Source organism: Dasypus novemcinctus, chromosome 16 (assembly GCF_030445035.2).
Source record: "Dasypus novemcinctus isolate mDasNov1 chromosome 16, mDasNov1.1.hap2, whole genome shotgun sequence".
NCBI lineage: Eukaryota > Metazoa > Chordata > Mammalia > Cingulata > Dasypodidae > Dasypus > Dasypus novemcinctus.
In genome coordinates, this window is record NC_080688.1 from 65,737,956 (window position 1) to 65,756,573 (window position 18,618).

The following is an 18,618-nucleotide window of genomic DNA, read 5'->3' on the forward strand; positions in this document are numbered from 1 at the left end:
TTTTGAAAGAACACTCATTATTCATTCATTAGTTATTTATTGAGTATCTATTCTGGACCAGGCACTGTTGTACATGCTGGGGATTCAGCATAAGCTATTCTTATAACCAAAAATAACGATGGAATATAAACACTGAAATAAGAACAGATGATTAGGTTTTAAAACAGATGGGTAGTGATAATGATTGTCATTGATACTGATTATTTTTCTTTCAAATTGTTTAAAATGTATTTTGAAAGTCAAAAGTAAAAACATGAATGGGTTGATTGATGGGACCCCTGAATGATGTTATCCATGTTTTGTAAGTTCACAACTTTTACTATACACTTATTGTTTATGTATGTTCACGTATAAATGATAAAAAAAATAATAATAGTAGTGTGGGTTGGGGAGAAAATACACCAAATGTAAGGTATTTTGGTTAGTAGTAGTATTTTGAGGATGCTCTTTAATCATTACTTAAAAATGTTTTACAACAATGCAAGGTATTATTGGTAGAGTACGGTATGAAGTCCCTGTATGTTATGTATGCTTATTTTGTAAGTTCACAACTATTACTATACACATATTGTTCATGTATGTGTGATATACTTCAATACATTTTTTAAAATTAAAAAAAACATGCAAGGCACTATGAAAAATTCTGGGATGGGGAATCAGGAGGGATTTTTGTTTTTTTTTTTACTCTTTTACAATAAGAATGTCTTAAGGTACTACTTGTGGAATAAAATTAAAATGCAGGAAAAAAATGTTTTTCTTAAGTGAAGAGTTTAGGAGAGATGATCCATGTTCTATTAAGAAACAGAACCACAGCAATATCCCAGAAACCTCCTGTGTGCCCCTCCTTGATTGCATCTCTTTCTCCCAGAGATAACATGATATCTCTACTAATAATTTTCTAGATTAAAAAAAAATTGTTTTATCACCTCTGTATGTATCCCTAAATAATATTTTTTTCTGTTTTTGTATTTTTTTTAGTTTTGCCTATTTTTGAACTATATCCTGGAATCATTCAGAATTTATTATTCTGTGACTCATTTATTTCTCTCAATTCTTTTTGAGATTCACCCATGTGGATACATGCCTCTAGAATTCACTTTTTAAATCAATTTCCTCTTTTTAAATTGATACATACAGTAAACTTTACAAAGATAAGGATACATCTAATATTTTACAAATATACACATCCATGTAAACACTACCCAAGATACAGAACTTTTTAGCACCCTAGAAAACTCACTTGCTCTCCCTTCCAATCATTATCCCCCAGAAGTAAACACTATTCATACCACAGTAATATAGTTTAGCGGTCATTCATTTTTCACTGCTACATAGTACTCCAGTATATGCAGATTTTGTCATTTGGACATAAAGTGATTGATGACTGGCTCTTAGATCCCTAAATCAGGTGAGATTGGAAAACTTGCCCCCATCATTTCATTAACTCAAAATGATATGACTCTACAGTTTATACAATGGAATAATCTGAAACCTACTTAAAGCATAATACCAGGACTTTATCCTGTTATTTTTATCCTTCTACTCTAGGTGGACTTTTGTTGTTTTTTGATTTTGCTATTACATTGACAATGCTTCTAAACACATTCTTGTACATGTCTCTTGGTACCCAGGTACAAGATTTTCTCTAGGATCTAGACTCAAGTAATGGAATGGCTAGATTGTAGGGTATGTGGGTGTTCGACTTTGCCAGATAATGCCACAGCTGTTTTCCAAAATAGTTGGATCAATTAACACTCCCACCAGCAGTATACAAGGAGCCTCCCTGCTCTTCATCTTCTCCTCTTCATCCTAGCAACACTTAATCTTTTATTTTAACCATTCGGGTGGCTTCTCCTGTGGTTTAAATTTGCATTTCCCTGATGAAATCTAAGTGTTCATACATTTATGATACTTATATTTTTCCTATCCTGTGAAATACAATATTTCTTTAACTGATTCCTAGATTCCATTTGAAATGATTTCTAGCCATCCAATTTGGGATCAGAAAAGATTATGGCAGTAGCTTTTTAATTAAAGTCCAAGATTATAAACTTTTTAGAGTTTAAAATCAGTGAAGCCTGGGGCCACTGATGGATGGTGTAACTGTTTGACATAGTTATGAATTCCAAAAATAGATATTGGCTTGTGAACTGGTCTGAACCTGGGCATGATTAAGTTATGATTAGGGCTTTGATTGGGCCACATCATTAGGGCACTGAATCCCCACCCCTTGGTGGGTAGGGACCACAGATAAAAGGCATAGCAAAGGACAGACTTGAGGTTTTTTTTTTTATGTTGGGGTTTTAATGTTTTAATGAGTTTGAGGCTGAAGCCTTAAGCTGGACCCCAGGAAGCAAGCTCACAGAGGAAAAAGAAGCCAGCCCCAGGAAGAGAGGAACCCTGAGCTCAGGAAGAGGCAAGCCCTGGGAAGAGAGGAACCCTAAACCCACAGAGAAGCAAGACCCTGGAAGAGAGGAACCCAGGAAGCCCGAACCCTTGCAGATGTCGGCAGACATCTTGCTCTAACACACAAAGATAGACTTTGGTGAGGGAACTAACATGCTTTATGGCCTGGCATGTGTGAGCTTCTACCCCAAATAAACACCCTTTATAAAAGCCAACCAATTTTTGGTATTTTGCATCAGCACCCCGTGGGCTAATACAGGTAGGGACCAAAGAATTTGGATCCAGGGGTGGGGTCCCAAGTAATTAGAGGACTAGAATCATTAGTCAGGAAAGGGGCTAAATGGGGTGGGCAGAGCCCTTAAGATGGTCCCTCTAGATTCCTGGCTCCTGGGGTATGCACATCTTTTCACAGTTTAGTATTTAAATACGAACCTAGGTACTGCAGTGAAGGGATTACACAGATGTCAGTAAAGTCCCAAATCAATTGACTTTAACACAGTGAGATTATCTGAGTAGGGTTTTCTCTGGTTGCTGCCAAGATTGGAAGTCAGACAGATGTGCTTAGTCTGGCCTACAAGAAAGTAAACATCCATGTTGTGAACTGCCCAGGGGAACACACGCAAGGAACTGTGAGCCATCTCTAGAGGCTGAGAGTGGTCCCTGCTGACTAGAAGGAAAACAGAGACTTCAATCCTACAACTGGTCAGTGCATAACAACAATTTTGCCAAGAGTCTTTGCTTCTTCCTTAAGGAGCTATCATTATGTCAGTGAATGTGGCTCTGAGGATGGAAATTCTAAGGAAGCCGTTAGCTTCTTGGGGAGGATACCAGGAAGAATCTTTCCTTATCTCCTCCTCCTTACCTTTGTAAGAGTTTACTGCCAGGCTCAGGCTATGATTGTGAGTGAATTTAGGACATTTAGCTTTAGAAGCTTAGTTAAAAGTTTTCAATCCAATCTGTCTAGTAAATCAACACACCAGTCGATGGTGATTTTGAGGAAGTGCTGACTCACCTGTTTCCAGGGAAGGCAGCTCCATGATGAAAAAGAAAATGTAACAAACCCAAGAGTCTTTCAAGCAGGCCTGGAAAAATAACCTGAGAAAATGTGCCTGTCTCACAAGAGACAGGAAATGCACTTAAAATTCAGTAAAGCAAAAATAAGTTATCAATATGGACTTTAGTTAATAAAATAATAACAATAATGGCTCAGTTTTAACAAATATACCACAGTAAGCAACATGTTATTAAATTAATAGAGAAAACAGTATGTCTGGGGGTGGGAAGGATATAAGCACTCTGTATTTTCTGCCTGATTTTTCTATAAGCCTATAGCTACTCAAAAAGATGTTATTGAAAACACAGTAATTTAAAAAGAAAAAGTCATGTGTCAAGATCAACGAAATTAAAACTTTAAAACAAGTTCATCTTCCCTTCCAGAAAAATAACTAAAGGACAGGCTGAAACCACCTAGAAAAAGATCTTCTAGAGTTTAGGACACCAGGTGAAGGCTGGACACCATCCAGAGGAGAGAGGGACAAAAGAGGGAAATCTGGACGACAGAACTGAGTTGAAACCTGCGCCTGCTGCTGCTGGCACCATCCCCCACACTAAAGACTAGCATTCTCAGGCCTCTGGGCCTGTGACTACATACAAAGGGGACCTCCTGGGATCTACTACCCCAGGAAAAGGGAGAGAGAGGGAAACAGCCTAAGGCTGACTCAGCTTCTGACCCATAAATTTGGTCTGCTGTGTCCCACAAGCACTTCCAGGCCAGGTGAGACCACATACTGGTTTGCCTGGGGAGCCAGGGAAGGACTGGAGAAATTTAACCCTCACAACCTCCCTCTCTTCTAGTTGGGACTAATTGTTGAGGACACCCCAGGAAAGGGGAAATAGAGGGACACAGCCCAACGGTGGCTCAGCTTTTGACTCACAAATTTGGTCTGTGAGTCCCAAGAGCCCTTCCAGGAGGGGTGAGGTACACCATTGTTTGCCTTGGAGTCCACAAGGGGCTAAAGATAAACAACCCTCCCATTCTCCTTCTCTACTAACAGGGACTGATTGTGGAGGACTCAGAGGGGAGTGGAAATATTTCCCACCTGAAGAGAAGGCTGGAGAACTGTCTCAGAGAAAGTTCGAATTACAAAGCTCATAGCCTCCAGAGAGGAAGCTCTATCACACTGATCTGGTCTGCGTTGCAACAAATACACTCCCAGCAGGCACTGAACTGAGAGCTGCAAAAGAGCACCATCTTCTGGCAGACCAAGGAAGTGCATAAAAGAAAATTAAAAATAAGTGGGAGAGGCGTTTTCTGGCCACTATAGCCTCCCTCCCCAAGGCCCCAGGAAATGACTCTAAAACCAATTACTGGGTCCAATGCCCAGATTTGAGCAACCAGCAGGACAATTCCAACCATCCAGGTCAAGCCAAGAATCAAAGAGCACTGGTAACACATAGCCTCCTGCCACTAAATCCCTACAAAAAAAGAAATTGAACATCTGAATAAACATATCCTAATCAGATGCCTAGATATTAGCAAAAAATTATGTGCCATCCTAAGAAAATAGAAGACATGGCCCAAAAAAAGGACAATATCAAAGCCCCAGAAGAGATGTAGAGTTGGAGAGAACTAATCAGCAAGATGCACACAAATTTCCAAAATCAAATTAATGAGTTGAAAGACAATATGGTGGAAGAGATAAATGACATCAAGAAGATATCGAGGGAAGTGGACTTGGCCCAGTGGTTAGGGTGGCCATCTACCACATGGGAGGTCCACAGTTCAAACCCCGGGCCTCCTTGACCCATGTGGAGCTGGCCCACGCGCAGTGGTGATGCACTCAAGGAGTGCCCTGCCACGCAGGGGTGTCCCCGCATAGGGGAGCCCCAAGTGCAAGGAGTGTGCCCCATAAGGAGAGCCACCCAGTGTGAAACGAAGTTCAGCCTGCCAAGGAATGGCGCTTCACACACGGAGAGCTGACACAACAAGATGATGCAACACCAACAAAAAAAGAAACACAGATTCCCATGCCACTGACAACAACAGAAGCGGACAAAGAAGAACATGCAGCAAAATAGACACAGAGAACAGACAACTGGGGGTGGAGGGGAGAGAAATTAAAAAAAAAAAAAAAAGAACATATCAAGCGAGTGCAAAGAAGAATTTGAAATCCTCAACAGAAAAGTAACAGAGCTCATGGGAATGAAATAGGTGAGAAGGAATTGAAATAGCCAAGATCAAAAACACATTTTGAAGTATGCAACAGCAGATTCAAAATGACAGAAGAAAGAATAAGTGGTACTGAAGACAGAACAGCTAAAATTGAAGGGAGAAAAGAACAGAGAAAGAAAATAATGGAAAAACTTGAGAGCTCAGATAGTTGAATGACAACATAAAATGCAGGAACATACATGTCATGGGAGTAAGGAGAAGAGAAAAGGGACAGAAAGAGTATTTGAGGAAATCATAGCTGAAAATTTCCCAACTCTCACAAAAGAAATGAACTTACATTTCAAGAAAACTTTACCCCAATGAGAATAAATCCAAATAGACCTACTCCAAGATACATGCTACTCAGAAGTCAAATGTCAAAGATAAAGAGAAAAGTCTCAGAGCAGCAAGGGAGAAATAAACCATCACATACAAAGGATATCCACAGAGAGCACAGATCTCTTTTCAGAAACCATGGAGGTGAGAAGACTGTGGTATGATACAATTATGGTATTGAAAGAGAAAAACTGCCAGCCAAGAATTCTTTTTCAGCAAAATTGTCCTTAAAACATGAAGGTGAGTATAAAATACTCACAAACAAACAGAAACTAAGAGAGTTTGCTAAAAAGAACCCACCTTTGCAGGAAATATTAAAGGAAGCCTTAGAACCTGAAAGAAAAATACAGGAGAGACAGGCTTGGAAAAGAGTATAGAAGAAAGAATAGCAGAAAGGATAACCAAAAGAATAACAAAGACAAGCAAAATAAGATATGACATATGAAAACCAAAGAATAAAATGGAGGAAGTAAATATTGCCTTTACAGTATTATTATTAAATGTGAATGAATTAAACTCCCCAATCAAAAGACACAGGCTGAGAGATGGATAAAAAAACATGAGCCAGCCATATGTTGTTTACAAGAAACTCACCTTAGACCCAGGGATACAAAATGGCTGAAAGGGTTGGAAAAAGATACTCCATGCAAATAGTAACCAGAAAACAGCAGGGATAGCTATACTAATATCAGACAAAACAGACTTTAAATGCAAAAAAGTTATAAAAGATAAAGAAAACCATTGTACATTAATAAAAGGGACAATCCACCAGGAAGATATAATAGTCATAAATATCTATGCACGTAACCAGGGCCCCAAAATACATGAGACAAACTCTGGCAGAACTGAAGGGAGAAATAGGCATCTCTACAATAATTGTTAGAGGCTTCAACATGCCATTCACATCATTAGATAGAACAACTAGACAGAAGATCAACTAGGGAACAGAATTTGAACAATACGATAAATGAGTTAGACCTAACAAACATATGCTGAACACTGCATCTAAACTCCATGGGTTATACAATCTTCTCAAGTGCCCATGGATCTCTCTCCAGGAGAGACCACAAGTTAGGGCACAAGGCAGGTCTCAATAAATATAAAAAGACTGAAATTATACAAAGTACCTTCTCAGATCATAATGGAATGAAAGTGGAACTCAATAATAGACAGGAAAAAAGTAAATTCACAAATGTGTAGAGATTGAACAATACATTCCTAAATAATCTGTGAGTCAAAGAAGAAATTGCAAATGAAATCAGTAAATATATTGATACAAATGAAAGTGAGAACACAACATATCAAAAGTTATGGGATACAGTAAAGGCAGTCTTGAGAGGGAAATTTATAGCCCTAAATGCCTATATTAAAAAAGAAGAAAGAGCTAAACTCAAAGATTTAAATGAACAACTAAAGAAACTAAAAAAGAGCAGCAAACCAGGGAGCAAAGCAGGGAGAAGGAAAGAATATAATAAAGATTAAAGCAGAAATAAATGAAATTGAGAACAACAACAACAAAAAAATCCAATAGAGAAAATCAACAAAAGCAAAACCTGGTTCTTTGAGAAAATCAATAAAATTGACAAACCCCTAGCTAGACTAACAAAGAAAAAAGAGGGAAATGCATGCAATAAATACACTCAGAAACGAAAGGGGGGAAGTTACACTTGACACCACAGGATCAAAAGAGGATATTATAAGAAACTGTATGCCAACAAACTAGAAAACCTAGATGAAATGGACAAATTCCTAGAAATGCACAACCAGCTTACACTGATGCTACAAGAAATACAACTTAACAAACCAATCATATTTAAGGAGATTAAATCCATCATCAAAAATCTCCTAGCAAAGAAAAGTCCAGGACCAGATGGCCTCACAGGTGAATTCTACCAAGCATTTTGAAAAAAAATTAACATGAATCTTGTTAAAACTCTTCCAAAAAACTGAAGAGGAAGGAAAATTACCCAACACATTTTATGAAGCCAGTATCACCCTAATACCAAAGCCAGATAAAGATACAAGAAAAAAAAAATTTACAGACCAATCTCTCTAATGAACATAGATTTAAAAATTCTCAACAAAATACTTGCAAATCAAATCCAACAGCATATCAAAAGACTTATACATCATGACCAAGTGGGATTTATTCCTGGTATGCAAGGCTGGTTCAGCATAAGAAAGTCAATCAACATAATACACCACATCAATAAATTGAAGGAAAAAAAATACATATCATCTCAATCAACACAGAAAAGGCATTCGACAAAATCCAATGTCTTTTTTTTGATAAAAACAATTCAAAAGATATGAATAGAAGGAAAATTCCTCAATATGATAAAAGGCATATATGAAAAACCCAGGGCCAACATCACACTCAATGGAGAAGGATTGAAAGCTTTCCCTCTAAGATCGGAAACAAGACAAGGATGTCAACTGTCACCATTGTTATTCAATAATATTGTACTAGAAGTCCTAGCTAGGGCAATTAGACAAGAAAAAAAAATTAAAGGCATCCAGATAGGAAAAGAGGAAGTAAAGCTCTCACTGTTTGTGAATGATATTATCCTGTACTTAGAAAATCCTGAAGTGTCCATGACAAAGCTACTTGAGCTAATAAATGAGTTCAGCTAAGTGGCAGGATACAAAATCAATATGCAGAAATGAGTAATGTTTTTGTACACTAGTACTGAACAATCTGAGGAGGAAATCAAGGGGAAAATTCCTTTTCAATAGCAAATACCTAGGAATTAATTTAACCAAAGAAGCACAGGATCTAGATGCAGAAAACTACAGAACAAGGTTATAAGAAATGAAAAAAGACCTAAACAAATGGAAAGATATTCCATGTTCACGGATTGGAAGAATACATATGACGATGTCAATCTTATCCAAACTGATTTATAGATTCAGTGTAATACCAATCAAAATCCCAACAGCTTAATCTACAGAATTAAAAAAGGCAATTACCAAATTCATTTGGAAGGGAAAGTGCTTCCGAATAGCCAAAAGCATTCTAAAAAAGAGCAACATGGGAGGAATTTCACTGCCTGACCTTGAAACATATTGCAAAGCTACAGTGGTCAAAACAGCATGGTACTAGCACTGATCAGGGAATAGAATTGAGAAACCAGAAACAAACCCTCACCTATACAGTCAACTGGTTTTTGACAAACCTACCAAGTTAATGTTAATGGGACAAAACAGTCTCTTCAACATATGGTGATGGGACAACTGTACATCTATAACCAAAAGAATGAAAGAGGACCCCTATCTCACTCCTTATACAAGAAGGAACTCAAAATGGATCAAAGACCTAAATATAAAAGCTGGAACCATAAAACTATTAGCAGAAAATGTACAGAATCATCTTTAAGACTTGCAGTAGGTGGTGGTTTCTTGGACCTTACACCCAAAGCATGTGCAACAAAAGAAAAAATGATAAATGGGACCTCCTCTAAACAAACACTTTTTCACCTCACAGGACTTTGTCAGAAGGGTAAAAAGGCAACCAACTCAATGGCAGAAAATATTTGGAAATAATATATCTTATAAGGGTTTAATATCCAGGATATATAAAGAGATGTTACAAGTCAACAATAAAAAGACAAACAACCCAATTAAAAAGTGGGCAAAAGACTTGAATAGACATTTGTCCAAGGAAGAAATACAAATGGCAAAAACAACAACAACAAAAAAAAACCCACATGAAATGCTCATCACTAATGATTAAGGAAATGCAAATCAAAACTACAGTGAGATATCATTTCACACCTATCAGAATGACCTCTATTAAAAAGACAGAGAACTACAAGTGTTGGGAGAGGATATGGAGAGATAGAACACTTATTCACTGTTGGTGGGAATGCATATGGTACAGTCACTGTGGAGGATTGTTTGGCAGTTCCTAAAGAAGTTGAATATAGTTGCCATATAACCCTGCAATATCACTACTGGGTATATACCCAGAACTGAGAGCAGTGTCACAAAGAGACATCAGCTCACCAGTAGCGACATTATTCACGATAGCCCAAAGTTGGAAAGGTGTCCGTCAACAGGTGAATGAACTGTGGTCTATTCACACAATGGAATATTATGCAGCTGTAAGAAGAAATGAAGTCATAAAGTGTATGGCAACATGGATGAACCTGGAGACATCCTTTTGAGCAAAGCAAGCCAGACACTAAAGGACAGATACTATATGACTGCATTACTATGAACCAAATATATTGTGTAATAGATTGTATGATCAAAAAAATACTTGTATTCAGTATTTGAGAAATGTATGTTTTTATTCAACCACATTTTTTTAGTTTTTGTTTATATTTTCAATTAAATGTCCAAAATAAAGTTTAAAAAATCAAAAAAATTAAAAAGAAAAAAAACCCAAGTTTACAAATACTGATTAGCCCAAACTCACCCTCTCCATTTTTGCCCAAGTGTTCCTAATAAGTTAGAACAAATAATTAAGATATTAATAGGTATGATCATTCCTTAGGTGCGGCGGCTTGCTCGGTCGGTAGAGGTGGGGTCTGGCTGCGGACGAGGGGTCGGTCCCGCTTGGGACGAGGGGTCGGTCCGGCAGCAGACGAGGGGTCGGTCTCACAGGGGTTGCGCGGTTCGGCTGACAGGGTCACCCGGCAAAGCCGGCGACGAAGGGGTCGCCCGGAGAAGCAGGCGACGAACTGGGGACAAGGGAGGCCAGGCCCTTGTCGGGGCCTCTCAGGACTGGAGGGCGCACGGCAGAAGAACTACCGCGGAGACAAGGTAAACACGCAAGTCCACTTTATTGAGGGAGAGGCAACAGTTTTATAGGGGCTGGGGAAGGCTGATTGGTCGAAGCCACGCCCTGTTCTGATTGGTTGCCAGCGAAAGGTCAGTGGGCGGTACTGAACGGGGAAGGGGTGGTGGTTAGGGATTGGCTGTTGCTGTTGCTGTTGCTGGGGGAAGTGGCAGGGTTTAGTGATTGGTGGCTGCTGTTGCTGGGGTGGAGGGCAGACTTGAGTTTCCCGCCCCCGCCTGGCTGTTGCTGCTGTTGGGGGGAGGGAAAAGGGCAGACTGGATTTTTCCGCCCTGTGCCTGCGCAGGGAGAAAGAAGAAGGGTGCCGCCCCACAGGCATCGTGTGGCGCCATCCAGGAGGAGGGGCGGCCGCGGAAGCATGGCTGCCGAGAAGGGGAGACCCGAGGGCACTCTGCGCCCATGCCGAGCTTCCTTCAGGGGTGGCAGTGAGTCCAACCAGCCACCCTATTATGGGGGCAGTGGAATTAGGCCTACCGTGGCCGCTCCCCCGCCAGGCCAGCAAACCACACTTCAGCCCGAGGGGTGACCGCACTTAGGGTATCAATATTTTAAGGAAATGTGGATTAGAAGAATGAGTATGGCTTTGAAATCCAACAGACTGTCCACTTAACATACTTAAACTCTATGATCTTGTTTGCTTTGAGTTTTATTTTGAAATTTTTAAGTTTTTTAGAGAAGTTGTGAGCTTACAAAGCAATTGTCTTAACAAGCAGAATTCTCATGTATCACCGCCACATTTGTTACATGTTATGAAAGAACATCATCAAAATATTACTATGGCCCATAGCTTAGATTTGGTATATATTTTTTTCCATATAGTCCCTGTTACTAACACCATGTATGTGTTGTACATTTGTTATAGTTCATGAGAGAACACTGATATTTGGTTCACTGTTATACAGTCCATGCCTTATAAAATCCATCCAAAGTGTACACTCAGTAGCTCTCTTTCATCAGAGTTGTGCAGTCATCACTGTAACTTTTTACGTAAGTAAACTTTTATGATCTTTCTTTAACTGTTATGAAGTTATATAAGGATTGGATGTGTGTGAAATATCCCTAGCAAGGCACAATGTATCTAACAAATGGTAGCTCTTAATGGAAAGGCAATCTTGAAATACAGATTGACAGATGGTGGGACTGATGTTTTAGGGCAAAGGAACATTTTTGAGAAGCAGATTTGGCTCAACTGATAATCTGCCTACCATGTGGGAGGTCCAGGGTTCAAACCCAGGGCCTCCTGACCAGTGTGGTGAGCTAGCCCAGGTGCAGCACTGATGCTCGCAAGGAGTGCCCTGCCATGCAGGGGTGTGTCCCCTGTGTAGAGGAAGGAGCTCCACGTGCAAGGAGTGAGCCCCCACAAGGAGAGCCGCCACCCGTGAAAAAAGTACAGCCTGCCCAGGAACAGCACCACACACACGGAAAGCTGATGCAGCAAGATGACACAGCGAAAAGAGACAGATTCCCAGTGCTGCTGAAAAGAATGCAAGTGGACACAGAAGAACACACAGTGAATGGACACAATGGAGCAGACAATGGAGAGTGGGGGGGAAGGGTAGAAATATAAATCAATCTTTAAAAAAAAAAAGGAACAATTGCATGTTTTACAACAGTAGTCACCAAATTCTAGTCAAAGAATAGGTACTAAAGTTTTCACCAACAGCAGTGAAATAAGAAAAATATGGACAAAATAGTTAATTTTTCATGTTACATAGGTTTTTCATAACGTATTCAAACTCAAAGGTTATTGGTAGCCTTTATTTTCATTTTCTTTTTTTACTCTTTTGGTGTTAAAACGTCTTTTTGTTTATAAAATAACAAAATATATCTTTTCAATAAAATAAAAAGTTGGCAACATATATTTTTCTCTATTTTTTAAAAAATGTTACATTCAAAAAATATAAGGTCCCCATATACCCTCCACCCCTCACCCCACTCCTCCCACATCAAAACCTCTTTCATCATTGTGGGACATTCATTGCATTTGGTGACTACATTTTGGAGCAATGCTGCACCACATGGATAATGGTTTACACTGTAGTTTACACTCTCCCCCAGTCCACCCAGTGGGCCATGGCAGGATGTACAAGATTCAATATGGGAAAGTGGCAAAGGAAAGTATAAGAACTGCAGCTGTGCACCAGGCATAAGCAACCAGCCAACATGAGAAAAGCTTATGGAGAGAAAAAGGTATCTAATTCTAGGAAAACCACTTGTATGTGTAAGGAAACCCAAACATAGTATAGTACTATCATACTTAGCAAAGTAAAATTTACAAGCTCATTTTATCAGTTGGTGTCCCACCAAGCAGATAGCCCTCTTGAAATAATGCAGTAATTCAGATCCAGGAACAACGGAGACGTTGCACCCCTAGACCCCTAGACCCAAAAGGGCAAGGGAGGTTAGAAGAACTTTAAAAGAATCATGTGGAATTGGCTACCTTGAGAGATGCAGTGTCTTTTGGTTGAGGGGCAGTTCTTCTAAGACCTTGCAGGAAGGCGGCCAAAGGAATAAATAGGCTGACCTCACTCACCTTCTGCCCTCCCTCTCTCTCATTTCCTGTTGGCCAAACCCAACAGAATCTGGAGAGCATGAGAAGTTCACTGATGTAGTCCATACAGCTTTCTAGGGCAGAACACCATCTCTGAATATTTACAGACTCTTAAATAAAAGTAAAGATGCCCAGAATGAAAGACCACAGAAAAGAGGCCCACATCCCCAACCATTACCATTATGAGCCCAGGCCAGCAAAGAACCGCCTAGTTAACTCAATAAATCATTGTTATTGGGAAGAGGACTTGGCCCAAAGGATAAGGTGCCTACCACATGGGAGGTCCGTGGTTCAAACCCCGGGCCTCCTTGACCCGTGTGGAGCTGGCCCATGTGCAGTGCTGATGCGCCCAAGGTGTGCCCTGCCAAGCAGGGTGTCCCCCGTGTAGGGGAGCCCCACGCGCAAGGAGGGCGCCCCGTAAGGAGAGCTGCCCAGTGCGAAAGGAAGTGCTGCCTGCCCAAGAATGGCGCTGCACACACGGAGAGCTGACACAACAAGATCACGCAACAAAAAAAAGTTTCCTGCTTCTATCCTTATTAGCGGTCACAAGAACACGCAGCAAATGGACACTGAGAGCAGACAACGGGGGTGGGGTGGGGGGAGAAATAAATAAAGAAATCTTTGAAAACCACTAAATTTTGTAGTGTCATCTCATGCAACATTAAGTGAATTGATATAATCAAGTCTTAAAAAAAAATTAGAAGAAAATATTCCTGTCTCACCACTATTCAGGTGCTATCACACTAAAGTTCTGTTTTAAGATGTGGTGAAAATTTTGGCTTTTAAATAGTTACACAGCCTTTAAACAAACAAACAAAAAGAATCGTAAGTTAAAATGAATATTTAATACATTTATAGGCATAGGACTGCAACAAAGATCAGAATTTTAAAACATATATTAGACATTTATGCAAAAGATATTTTATCTTTCAAAGATGTTCCTTCAATTTTGTCTTTTCTATTTTCCTCAGAGCAATAAACAGCAATTACTACTTTCATGGATAAGCTACTCCATTGTGTTGGAAAGTTTATCTTTGTGTTTCAAGTCATTATCATCTCCCAAAACGCTACCCTTCACTTCACCGCGCAGTCTTATTATACTGTTTCATGGTAAAATTTAAATTAGAAGAGCTTAAAGAGGTTAGAGTGCACAAAAGTCGTATTCATGTGAATGAACGTTAGAGGCTCAAGGATTTCTCATTACTGATTTAGTAATAAAGAATGTTTACTGGCACAAATGTTCTATTTATTCATATCATTAAAACTATAATAGAAATGAAAGCTACTTTAATGAAAAAGGCAGGAATGAAGTCATTAAATATAACAAAATACATACTAAATACAATGACCATGTATTTCCTGATTAGTATCAGGTAAATTCCTAAACTATCCCAAATTCTGGTCTCAGAGAAAAAGGTCAGAGATAATTATAAGTAAGACAAAGAGAATTATCAAGTTCATTTTCTAAACAATGAAATCCTTTGAGAAAATTGCTTTAGTCTTTCTTTTTATCGGAGATTTCTGATGCTTCTTTTGTTGGTAATCCATTCATTTTAGCACTCTAAAATGAAAAAACATTTTAGAAAATACAACAAAAAGACACTCATTATAAGACATTCTCTTTAAAACCCGATAATCTCCAGGATGAAAAAACTGTGCAGGATGGCTAAATTAGCATAAATGATCTAATCCATTCAAATTAAAAGCAAAAATGCTAAAGACATAGGGAAACTGCCCAATATTATTATCTCTTTTCATTTACTAGTTATTTACATTTATGCTCACCAGCTAGGAGCTATTACCTTGGCCATAAGTCAAGCAGCAATTAATGGCCTGGTTAAAAATAAACATTACTTAAAAACAGTATCTCCTGCTTTAAGAAAAAGGAAAATTAAGACACATTCTTGACGCTTCTGGTTCCCAAAGGGTTAAGAACCAATTGTTTTAATCTGATTGTACCACCCTCTCACCCGCCCTTATTTAAGGTATTTTAATATTCTTACCTTGGAGTCTACTTCGACTTTACTTTTATCATTGGATTCTTGTTTAAGTTTTTTGGGCCACATACGGCTAACAATAGGGGAAATCAGAGGGTATATGTACGGCTCCAGGAATTTTTTGTAGATCCAAAGCAGAACTGGAATGACGATACAAGGAATGCACACCATTTTCCCAGGCTTGAGCTGCTAAACTATTAATATATGTGAAGAACAAACAAATCAGTTCAATTTAAAATTAATGACTGAAGGAATTTACCTAGATTAAGGTATTTGAAAGGACTATTTCTACGCTGAAGACTTAAAACATTACCCAAAAGCAAGTGTCTTTTAATAAAAATGCTGCTATCTGCAAGGTCATAGGAAAACAGATGGTAGAAATGAAATAAATAGTGAGGGGCCTGCCTGCTTCTGAACGTCTCCATTCATCCGCCCTCAGCCATAAATTTGATGATAAAAGAAAGATCACCAACATTTCCTGGGTTCAGTTTCCATACATTAACTTGTTTAACTTTTAAAAACTCAGTGAATTTGGGTGCTATTATGATCTCAATTTACAGATAAAGAAAAGGAGATACAAAGACATTGAGGAACTTGGTATTTTTGACTTATGCTCCAGTTTAGTGTGAATTCATTCCCAGGACCCAGTCATTTTCAGGGACAAGTCAATTAGTCAAATCTATAAAGCTGAAAGTAAATCCTGAAATTTGGAACTCACCAAGAAACTATCACTGTGTAAGACCTCTAGGATGCAAACCAGCTGGTCTTTCCCAGGCAACTATTTTCCCTGATATACTTGCTTTTTCAATTAAGGTGTGCCAAGTTAAAAAAAAAAAAAAATCCTATGTAGTATTACCATATAAACTGTTAAAAGTAGATTGTCCATTTCTAAAAACTAAAACTCTAGTTTCCTTGATGATTAAAAATCACCTTGGAATTTTAAAAATCAGCATGTCTTTTAAAGAAAAAAAGAATCAATACTGGTTTCATAATATACTATTAAGCCAAAAGACCTCTTAAATTTAAAATAATTTAATCCTTTGGGGATGTAGGGCCTTAAGAACTAAGAAGTTTCACAACAATGCATAAAGAAGGCATCCAATTCAGGAGGTTAAAATTTATTTTAAAAATATTTAAAATTAGGTAGTGTCTGTTGGCAAATGAGTCAGCATTATATCTGCACTAAGGCAACTTTAAAGTAGTCACAAAATAGGTGAACAGTGGTATAGAAAATCCAATCTGAATGTGGCTTTGATACGAATTACAATCAAGTTAATTAACAAATAAAAATATGGATTTACATCAAGGAAGAACCAGCTGTTTTGCAAAGATATACTTTAATAAAAATATTACTAATGGAGTCTTTGAAATAATTACCCTAGGCAAGTTAAAATAACAATTTAAGAATTTCTAAAAATAATGTGTTCCCAAATTTTCAAGGATCTAGTCTCTAATTATAATAAGCCAAACAAAAGCAGTAAGTCTTTTTTAGTACTTTCCAAAGAATCATTATATTTGGCCATAGACATTCAAAATTTGAGTTGAGACTTAAGAGCAATTTGGTTTAGTTCACTTTACAGACACCACAGCATAGTAGTTAAGGAACAGACTTCCAGCTGGTATCAGCTGCCTTTGAAATCTGCCTTCCTTGGGGCAAATTATTTAATCAGTCTCTGCCTTAATTCCCTTAAGTGTAAAATGAAGACAGTAATAGTACTTATCTCACCGGAATGTGGAGTTAGATAAATTAATAAGAATATAAAGCTCCTAAAGGTGTCTGTATACAAGACATGATTTTATGTATTATTCCAAAACGAGAAAAAAGAGATCCAAAACCTGTGACCTGATCAAGGTTCAGAGGTTACTAGTAACTGGAATTGGTTAAGAGCAAAATCCCCAATTCTGATTTCCTTGCTCAATGCTCGTCTCTTCCTCTCCCAAAAACACAATTACATTTCCCTTCTAGCAAACCTTCAAAAGCAATTAAACCCCTTCAAATCAAGGTAATGTTAAATTTGATCACTTGGTTAAGCAGGTGACTGGCAATTCCTCCACTGTATAGAATCATTTTTACCTTTGTAATTTATACGAACTTTTTAAAATGAGCTCGTAAATATTGTTTAACTCTCAAGGACAAATACTACTAACTACTTATGCCACTATGGCTTTTATTAAACTTTCTAGCTCTCTTCAGAATGAGGCTAGTTTTATTTTATATATAACTTAATCTTCATGCTTCAAGCTCCAGTGAGACATTTTACTTCATACATGTGGAAAATGTGGCTTAGAGAGGTCTTGAAGGTGACCTCTCATTATCATTTTGCTTTTTTCCAAGCCAATTCTCGGATATTACGACAAAGCGTGCAAAATCAAATTTAACTTTCATTCGTTTTAGTTCAAGACAACAATGGAAATGAGAGGAAACGGCTGTGGCTGCATCGGCAACAGGACAGGTAAACAAGCGAAAATCACCTCCCTTTAAGTAAGGGCAGTTCAGAACATCATTTACTGGAGTAAAAAGGAGAGCAAGGACAAACTGAGGTAAAGCCAAAGACTGAAAAGAGAGGAATGAGAAAAGAAAAGAAGGAGCTAGTGGTGGCGACGGTAACTGAAGAATGAAAGGAAATGACAGAAAGAGGCCAAGGAAGAGAATAATACAGATTGAAGAAAGGGAAGGAGGCAACAAGGGTGGGGAGGTGGCCGGGAAAAACGGAGGGAGAGGGCCAGGGCGAACGGAGGGCGGGTGGAAGGGGCACGCGTTTTGGAGGGTATAGTAATATAGTGAGCAAGGTATGGTGAAGAGCGCAGGAGGGCCCCAAGGCGCAGAGGGAAGAAAGGAAACCGCGCCCCGGGCAAAGACTTGGTTTTGACGGCCGGCGGGAGCCTGCGGAGCACCTCGAAAGTGCGTGTCAGAACGCACAAGTCAGTCCATCCCCACCCCGATCCCTACTCGCACACCCAGGCCCACCCCAACTCTGCTCACCCGCAACCTCGAAGCCCAAATGGAAATGTCCGCACTTCCGGAGGGAGGGACGTGGCTGCAGCGGGCCAATGAGTACCTTAAAAGGAGGCCGACAAAGGCGCGCTTACGTCAGTCAGATGATGCGCAAGACGTAGCGGTTACGCCCAGGAAGGGACGACACAACTCTCGCCTGCGCTTCCGGCACTGCAGACCTAAGCTTAAAGCCTTTACGCCTCGCTGAAAACCCGGCCATCAGCGATCCCCGTGAAGGAAAACCGAGCGCTTCAATACCAACACAATCCAGGAAAGGAAAATGCCGTGCTAACTGCTCACCTTCAATAGGGAAGGTATCCA